At 40.5% G+C, this 9,724-nt stretch overlaps 1 protein-coding gene across 1 annotated transcript in view; it reads right to left on the bottom strand.

Annotated features, from left to right (window-relative positions):
• The window catches only part of NCALD (neurocalcin delta), a 70,640-nt gene extending 61,361 nt beyond the window's left edge, over positions 1-9,279 (bottom strand). Inside the window, exon 1 of the mRNA XM_081322740.1 lies at positions 9,131-9,279. The gene's annotated coding sequence lies outside the window, so the exon portion shown is untranslated. The remainder of the gene's footprint in view (positions 1-9,130) is intronic.
• Positions 9,280-9,724: the final 445 nt, after the last annotated feature.

A 9,724-nucleotide genomic window follows, 5' to 3' on the forward strand; every position in this document is an offset into this window, starting at 1 on the left:
TCACATGATCCTGGGACACTGCAATCATCAGAAATCCCAGCCAGCTGCCAAAGCCTGAATTTGGATCATGTGATCAGAGACTCTGTGAGGATCTTAACTGCAAGGGCTGGTCATGACTCACTTCTTCAGCACCATCGTAACTCTGAATGGTCGCTAAATGAATGATTGTAAGTCAAGGGCTACCCATAATGATCATTGAACAGAACTAAAGTGTACTGTTGTTCCAAGCTGTAGCATTAGTATCAGGATCAATAACTGATTTATCTGGCAAAAGGAGCAAAATATACTTTCTTCAATAGCTTTCTGTCTTAGCTAATGAGGGAGCCAAGTTGGTCTCCCTCTTCCCATAACAAAACTCTTAATATCCTTGGATGAACAATATATTACTACTTGACTTGTGGCCAACTGGGAAATGTTCAGATTTACAATTCATCGCTATAACCTCGTGAACAACTCATATCCTTCCTTAGTGGGTTAAGACACTGAGCTTGTCGATCAGAAGGTTGGCAGTTTGGTGGGTCGAATCCTGAGTGCCGCGTAACAGAGTGAGCACCTGTTACTCGTCCCAGCTTCTGCCAACCTAGCAGTTCGAAAGCACATAAAAAATGCAAGTAGAAAAATAGGGACCACTACGGTGGGAAGGTAATGCCGCTTGGGGGGTGTATGAAAGCCCTAATAAGCAGGCATATACATAGAATGAAGGCTACTGCTAAGCTTGTAAGCCACCCTGAGTCTTCGGAGAAGGGCGGGATATAAATGGAATTAAAATAAATAAAAAATAAATAAATAAATAACAGCGTTTCGTGCGCCTTTGGCGTCTAGTCATGCCGGCCAGATGACCATGGAGACGTCCTCGGACAAAGGCTGGCTCTTCGGCTTTGAAACGGAGATGAGCACCAGCCCAGCTCCTATAGTTGGAAATGACTAGCACGCATGTGCGGGGGAATTCCTCAGCCTGCATGGAGAATTATGGGAATTGACGTCCACATGTCTTAAAAGTTACCAAATTTGAAAAATACTGCTCTAGGCTTTATTGATGCATCTTTTTTTAATAAATTGCAACCCTAAGGGAAGACATTATTCTGCAATGAATGAAAGGATCTCTTAGAGACAATGGTCAGTTTGAAAAATCTGAAAAAAATAGAATAAATGTATTTGTGTGATCAGTTACTATAGATTGAAATCAAGCCAGTTTGACAAATCAAAATCAGCTGCTTTGGAACAAATTCCAAAGTTGTTAGAATGGGAATTAAGTCAGTTGCATAAAGAAAAAGTGATTCCAAATGCTTCTCTCTCAAAACAAAACATCTGACTTAGAGTCGACAGAGCAAATATCAGTGAGAATTGATTAGCAAGGCCAACATTATTTTTAATAACTTCCCAAAGTTGGACTAGTTGTTTGAAGCAGTATCTTAACTTCAACAATTGCTCTAATTAAATTATTTTAGCTCTACTTGTGTTAACATAGTGTGTAAAAGGATAGTGCTATTCAATGGCATCAATGAGACTTGTGTCAGCAGCACGGATTGATTTTTTTTCCCAATAGCATGGAACTGCTTGAATTTTTTATCTGACAAGACTTCCTGGTAAAACTTTCTTTTTGAACAAGAAAGATTCCTTGATATCATCTGAAATGTCTAAAACATTGTTTGTGTGTGTGTGTTTTTAAAAAAATCCTAGAACCAAAATCCTGCTAAAATTAGCTTACGAAATTCTTTTCATGCCATAGCCTTTGCAGCTAAAAAAAGAAAAAATAAATCCTAATAACCCAAATATTCATCTGTTATATATGTCCAATTAAATTATATAACATGATGATAGTTAATTTTGTTTCACATTCCAACTTTAAAAAAAAATAACCAGGCAACTCTTAAAGATAGCAACTTGATTCTTCAACACCTGCTATAACTATTATGCTTAAAAGTTCACTAATGTTTCTTTAGCCAAGAACAAATGCTATTTTAAACATTCCCAAAAGATTTCACTGAGTTATTTCTAAACCTGAAACTTCAGTGAAGATTACACATTTGCTGTTTGGGAAGTTTTCTTGTACATTTTAATCAGCTTTATTGTTCATATTGGATTTCAGTAAGCTACTGACCAAGTCCAGTAACATAGGTAAGGTAAAGGTAAAGGTTCCCCCGCACATGGGTGCTAGTCGTTTCCGACTCTAGGGGCCAGTGCTCATCTCCGTTTCAAAGCCGAAGAGCCAGCGCTTGTCCGAGGACGTCTCCGTGGTCATGTGGCCGGCATGACTAGACGCCAAAGGCACACGGAACGCTGTTACCTTCCCACCGTAGTGGTCCCTATTTTTCTACTTGCATTTTTTTTTACGTGCTTTCGAACTGCTAGGTTGGCAGAAGCTGGGACGAGTAACAGGCGCTCACTCTGCTACGCGGCACTCGGGATTCGACCCGCCAAACTGCTGACCTTCTGATCGACAAGCTCAGCGTCCTAACCCACTGAGCCACCGCGTCCCTTGAGCCAGTAACATAACACACACACAAAAAAAAGGAAAAATGGAATAGCACCTGATATAGCCACACTGGTTGCACCATAGGATTTTAACATCTTTTGGCACTTACTTAAAGCACTGTTTTCCAATGTTTTCAAATATGATAGCAACAAATATGATAGACATATCCCATTTAAAATGTACATATAATTTACTGAGGACTTTACTAAAATAACATGTTTCTCGTTGCACGTTTGGGCTGTAAAGTTTTAATCCTAGAATATGCTCAAAATCTCAGAAGTTGATTAATATTGATTATTTTAAGATGTTTAAATTATTTTTGGCTCCATATTTGTCCACTAGTCATAAAAATGTTATGGAAATATAATTAGAAACTAGAGTTCAAGCACTATGGGATATAGTATTTCCCAAAGGAAGCTTTCTCAAGAAAGATCTTTCATTAAAATAGAAGTCAAAATCCTGGAAAATGACCTTTAAAATTTCTTTTCTCTCTGTGTTATATATGTGTGTTACTTCTTTTCTTCATACTTAGGTTAAACATACTTTCTGTATTTGACATTACATACTTTTGTTTTGTTCTCTTTTCTTGAGATACCCTCTGTTGTTTACTACCAGTACAATACTGTGATGATATGTGGAATATTGACTTTTATTCCAATATAAGAGAGCCAGTTTGGTCTAGTAGTTAAATCACCAGTCTAGAAGGCGGGAGATTGTGAGTTTAAGTCCTATCTCAGCCATGAAAGACAATTGGGTGACTTTGGATCAGTCACGCTCTCAATCCGACCCATCATAAAGGGTTATTGCAGGGAAAATAGGAGGAAGAAGGTATGTTGGATATGTTCGTTTCTTTATTTGTAAAAATAATAAAGGTGGGATAGAAATAAATATTTATTAGGGTCTAGAGGTTACTGCTGTTATAGTATTAAGATATATGTTTTCTTTTTCTCCTGCACATGTTTGCTAACTTCTCAAAAGTGACCACAAAATTGCTGCTAGTACTTGCATTGCAGAATGGAAAAAATGTTGTGGTCCTTTCATTCATTCTCCCCAAGATACCTACAGCAGCAACATCAGAAGTTGGATCGACAGTAATTCTGTCAAAGCCATATAATAAGATAGTGCCTATGGCAACCCTGCCACAAACTAAATGCTGAAATAACCACAATTTATTTCTAGTGTACTTATTTATTCAGGAAACATACATACCACCTCTTAGTAAACATATATAAACATTGAAGCAAGTTTAAAAAAACATACATTATCCAGAAAACAAATAAAAGTGCAATCAACTGTTCTAAACACTTTCTATTCAGGAAAATGTGATTCTTTAAATTTGCCATGAACAAAGAGAGGACAATGTCATGTTCTCTCTTTTTTATTTAATATCTTTATTTTTGTCTTAAAACAGTTTTTATCATAAAAAAAAAGAAATGTAAAACATTAAACAAGCAAACTAAAAATACAGTCCTCAACTTACAACCGTTTGCTTAGCGACCATCTGAAGTTACGACTGTCTGAAAAAAAGGAATTTACAACCCCTATCCAAAGTTCCAATGCTTTTTAGATCCCTGCGGTCATGTGACTGTAATTTAGGCGCATTTACAGCCGTGGTCACATGACTGTATTTTACTATGGTTTTGCTGAAAAACCAGCATTTATTTCCAGCTTTCAGCAAAAATGCACCCATAGAAACAATGAGTTCACACTTATGATTGCCGTATTCACTTAACAAACGCTGCAAACAAACCTCATAAAATTGAGCTGGTCACATTTTACAACTGTTATGACTTACGACCTTAATGGGCAGGCTCCAGTACAGTCATAACTGAAGGTCTGTCTGCACAAACTAAGAAGGAAAAGAGGAAAAATCTCTTATGCTTTATGCTCATCAATAGTAATTGTTTATCAATGAATTCGCTATTATAATATGAACAGTACATATTATTGTAATACAGCACAGAATCTTTGCCACTGTAATGCAGAGACAACACCATTTGATAAATTCTCACCTCTCTAGAGCAGTGATCTGAACATAGCTCAGTTTGCTTCAAGAATGGAAAGAATGGCCATCATTCTTTACAATTACTCGGTTCCAGATGATGGAGTAAGGCTGTCAGATACACAAGAGTGCTGCTTTCACTAGGATGTAGGAGCTGTATCCCGTGAGCTGTCACCCAAGTTGCGGGGAGGACAAAGCAGACCAAAAAGAACTGTTTCGTTCAGAAAAGGATCAGACTATTGGTCCTGACAGAGCTATGGATAATTAGAGCCTTGGTGGAGCAGTGGGCTAATGCCTCCTTAAGTAACACCAGCTGCCTGCAATTAGTGCAGGTTCGCATCCCACCAGGCTCAAGGTTGACTCAGCCTTCCATCCTTCCGAGGTAGGTAAAATGAGGACCCAGATTGTTGGGGACAATTAAGCTGACTTTGTAATAATGCCGCTGGGGTGTGTGTGAAAGCCCTAATAAGCAGGCATATACATAGAATGAAGGCTACTGCTAAGCTTGTAAGCCGCCCTGAGTCTTCGGAGAAGGGCGGGATATAAATGGAATTAAAATAAATAAATAAATAAATGTAGAAGTGGTTCTCCCTTCCAACATGGGTTCAGATTTAAACTAACCTACCAGTGGTGGGATTCAAATATGTGAACCATCGGTTCTCTGTGTGGATGTTGCTGCCGGAAGTCCATTCTGGGCTTGGACCACAAAAAACTAGCTACCAGTTGTGCCGAAGTGGTGCGAACTGGCTGAATCTCACCACTGTACCCTACCTGGGAGATCTCTGCTTGCATTTCCTAGGGTCCTGGCATTCATAATTGGAACTTGGAATAGGGAGGACAGTAAATGACCCAGATATCCAAGACTATTAAAGTGACCAAGCAGCTAGAGAACTGTAATATTTACAGTGTAAATACTAGGTGTTTCCATTTTTCCTTAAGTGACATTTACCGTAATGTTGCACAAGTTGGGTGGAGCTGTTCCTTCCCTTTTCAGCAGCTTCCTAACCTTTTTTGTTTTGTTCTTATGGTCACTATGTGTCAGCCCATCTCTTTAGTTTTTCTGACTCAAGAAAACAAAAACAAAGACTCTGCTTCCTATCCCAGGTATGTCAAAGAAAATTTGCTTTGGTGCAAAAATCCTGCACAAAATAATTCTTACACTCCAATGAGTATGTGAGTATTACTTGTAGAGACTCACATTTTTTCCCCTGTGTATTCTGCTAAAAACCTGGTAGCTCTGAGAAGCATCACCTGGCACAATAGTTATACAATGATGTCAAGGTGTATAATAGTGGCATCCCCTGTCAACATGAGTTTTCTTCTTGCTCCTCACATGTGCAGATGACCTGAGATTCCACTGCCAGCATGATCTCTAAATGGTACAAAGGCGTTGTTTTTATTTTCTGGAATACAGCTGATAGATCTGTCATTTTGTCATAAGTAAATAACTTATGCATTGGATATGCTGGTTTTCCTAGTATATATTCTCCTCCTCAGGCGTGATGTGAATATATAACTTGCTTTCATATGCAGCAAGAAAGCAATCCTATTGAAATGCGGGAACAAGTAAAAATAGCAAAGAAGTTCAGTTTTCCAGTAACATTTTTCCACCTGAGGTTCCTAAAGATTCAGAATTTATGACCAAATGTGCATTCAGCAATATGTATTATGGTATTATTTCCCATAGGCTTGATTTCTAGATCAAATTCTGGCTTTGCAAGTGGTCTACAGCAGGGGACCCAATCCCCAGTCCATGGACTGGCACTGGTCCGCGGCATCCCAACAACCGGCCGTGCAAACAAGCAAAGCCCCATCCGCGGAATGCAGGCAGCAAGTGAAACCACACCCCCTAAGGTCCATGGAAAACCTCTCTCCATGGAAACAGTCCCTAGTGCCCAAAAGACTGGGGGCCACTGGTCTACAGAGGTTCCACTTTCATTTAATAGCTTGGGGGTTTGGGAGGAGAAGATGCAATTTTGGAAAAAGTATGAATCTTTTTTTTAAATAGCCCACTTTTCTTCATCAAATGTAGCTATCTTGATATTGCCTAGAGCAATTTAGCCACACAAATGAAGAAGAAAAATGTAATACTTCTAACTTAGTAGAGCAAAGCTCTAACCATTTTGAGGTAGTGAGCACATGAAATAGCTAGAAATGAAACTCAGCAAAATGGCTGCTGTGAGAAGAGATGCTCCATCAAAAATTGGCTGTCAAATCGCATCATGAAAAATCCAAATATTGCTCTTTGTCACAGTCTCTAAACTCCAAGGACACTATTTACCCACACCCCACTTACCTCTATTCTAGGCAAGTGGGCAGAATATAAACAAAGCAATTACAATAAAAACCTAGTATTTTTATTTTCTATGACTATATAAGTCTGTTTGTTATTTGGGAAAACTCTCTTAAATTTGATTCTGAAGGTTGACGCCTTGTTCTGCAATACAACTTCTTTTAAAATAACTATCTAAATTTAAAATCACTTTTAAAAATGTATAGTGTTGTATGAGCCAGAAATTGTGGTTTGCCAATCAGGGTTTATGATTCAGCATTTTGAGAGAAGTCAAACAAGGGATCACTTGTCCCACCACAGCTCCCAAATGCCCCATTCTAAATCAAAATGAACAACAACAACAACAATTAATGGCTTTGCAAGATGTGTGAACCCAATCAAGCTCTGTAGGGAGTTTGCCCAGTAGAAATTGGGTGGGTCCTTTGCAACTCCAGATGTTTGCATCTGGGTGGAGAACAAAGCTTCTTATTATAGCCTGCATTGGATGGGTTACTCAGTTCAGATGCCTTTTTCATCCTCACCTGTTAAGTACCCATCACTGCAGAAGCAAAAGAGACATGCTTGCATGTTCAGGAGACCAACTTTGCCAACCACTGAACACTGCTATGGCAGTAGCTTCAAAAATTTCAATCTAATCATACCGGTGCATCCAGGAATTGCTTCACCTCTGTCTTATCTTATCACCACTGGCTAACTGTAAAAATGGCAAGACTACAATCTTAGTTACCCATGAATCATTACAGAAACTGTCAATACACTTGGTGTTGTCAGAGTTGACTGCAATATTTATAAACCTGTAACAATATTTCTTATTGCTTAGTTTTTTTTCTTTTTACCTCAGACAATATATTAAGCAGGGGACAGATCCTAGTATTTTATTGATAAGCAATCATCAGGTATTAAATTTTTGAAAAGCTGTTTTAAAAGGTTCAGCAATGCAACACAAAATAGTGGGAAACTATAACTGAAACAATGTATTAATTTTCCCTCATAGACATAAAATGTTCAAATATCCCACATATTAAGGCCCCTAAATCGACAAATTATTTGCAGTTATTTTGTCCAAGTTCCCTTCTTTCAGCATATCTGGTAAGTTTTAAACCCATTTTTGTCACTCAATGAATAGGTATCTTTCAAAAATATGAATATTGCAGTTATAGCTCCTACATTTCTAATTAGACAAAAGGAGGAATAGCAACATCATTCTAATTAAACAATGTTAAATAAAGGCATCCATGCTAACTCTCATTCAAATACAATTCAATGAATCATTATTTATTTAAATTTATTGGCCACTCAACTCCAATGAGTCTGGAATTCTATGCAAGATGCAATTTATTTTTATCATATAGGAAGCAAGCAAGAAAGTGGTGTTTTTATTTTTTTCAACTGGGAATATTAACTTTCAAATGAGAGATCCTATTTTCCATTCCTGCAAGTCATTTTTCCCCCCACATGAAAAGTTTAAAAGGAAAGCTGCAAGTGGAGTGGGCAAAATGGAAAGGTAGTTGAAAATACACCAATTTTTAACTATTCTGTCTCAGATATGGAACACTCTGCTTCTGACTCTCTTACTTACCACATGCAACATGCCTCTCTGCAAAAAACGAAAGACAAGTTTGTAATATAAACTAATGTTAACACCAGGAAACCCAGAATTCTTATTAACTTCTACTCGGCAGTCGGAGACACCGGTAGCTTCCCCACAACTCATCCCGACTTGGAAGTTCGCTCCCACTTGAATGGGGCTTCCTTCCAAGTCCGTGCGTGGAGCCTGGAACCTCCCACCCGAGATGGAACTCGAAACTTCTCTGGGGGAAAAAAATGCCATTTCAAATGCTCCCAACTTCGATCTTCCAGGAATCTCTAGCACGACTCGTAGCAAGAGAGAGGGAAGAGGCCATAACATAATTCCTTTAATCGGATCATATGCAATCAGTTAAGGTGCTTCCTTATACCTGGCCAAAGGGGAGGGAAAGGAGAGGAAAACAGAAGCCGCGTTTCGTGGACTCCGGGTCCCGACACTTTCTCCCACGCCTGCCGACAGCGTCCCGCCCTGTCTCGGTGGCTGCCTGGCATTTCCCTCGCCCGCCCTGAACTTTTACACCCCGCCGCTGCCCGCGCTCCGCTCAGCGAAGGAGATGCGCCGCCTCGGTCCGACCAGGGGAGACCCCGACACGGCTTCTGCCCCGGAGGGAAAAGAGGTAACGCGCCCCAAACAAGCCCACGCGAGGCAGGAGAAAAGGGAGCCAGCGAGACGGGAAGGAGGCTCTTCAACCGCGGGAGGTTGGGGGTGAGGAAAGCAGTGCATCCAAAGCCGGGGAAATGCCTAGTTGCAACCCCCTCCGGCAGCCTTTACCTCGCCCCGCAGAAACGCAATTCTTCTTTTTTAATGCGCCATGCTCCGGCGGCGGCGGCAAGGAGCGAGCGAGCAGCTCCGGACGCGGCAGATTCTCACACACGGCTCGGGCTCCGCCGGAGACTCCAGCCACACCGCCTGCCTCCGGCTGACGTCAATGTCACTGTCACATGGCTCGCTGCGAACCCAAAGAGCATTGGTCGTCGTAGCAACCACAGCCCGGCGCTCTGAGATAATTTCGAGAGGTCATTTGTCAGACCCGCGTGTGCACGTTTGGAGCGCGGTCGGGGGCTGACCTGGGTCCCTGGAGCTGTGGGATATTGGGGGCGAGGGAGGACTGAAAGGGGAAGGAGGAGGAGAGACGGCGAATTAATTAAGATCTGCAGACTTGCCCAGCCCTTTGGGGTTCTGTAAACTGAGGAGCAGGAATGTTGCATGGCGCCCCCACTTCTTAATTTCTTCTCAAGGCATTCCCGAGTCGGGGAGATTTTTACCACTTCCTTTCCTCTCTCCTTTGCGCTTTTTTGTTTGCTTGTCTGCTTTTGTCAGTGGATTACTGAAGGGAAAACTCCCCCAAATCCTGAATTTATCCTC

The sequence above is a fragment of the Vipera berus genome, assembly GCF_964194415.1.
Source record: "Vipera berus genome assembly, chromosome: 3".
NCBI classification, from domain to species: Eukaryota; Metazoa; Chordata; class Lepidosauria; order Squamata; family Viperidae; genus Vipera; species Vipera berus.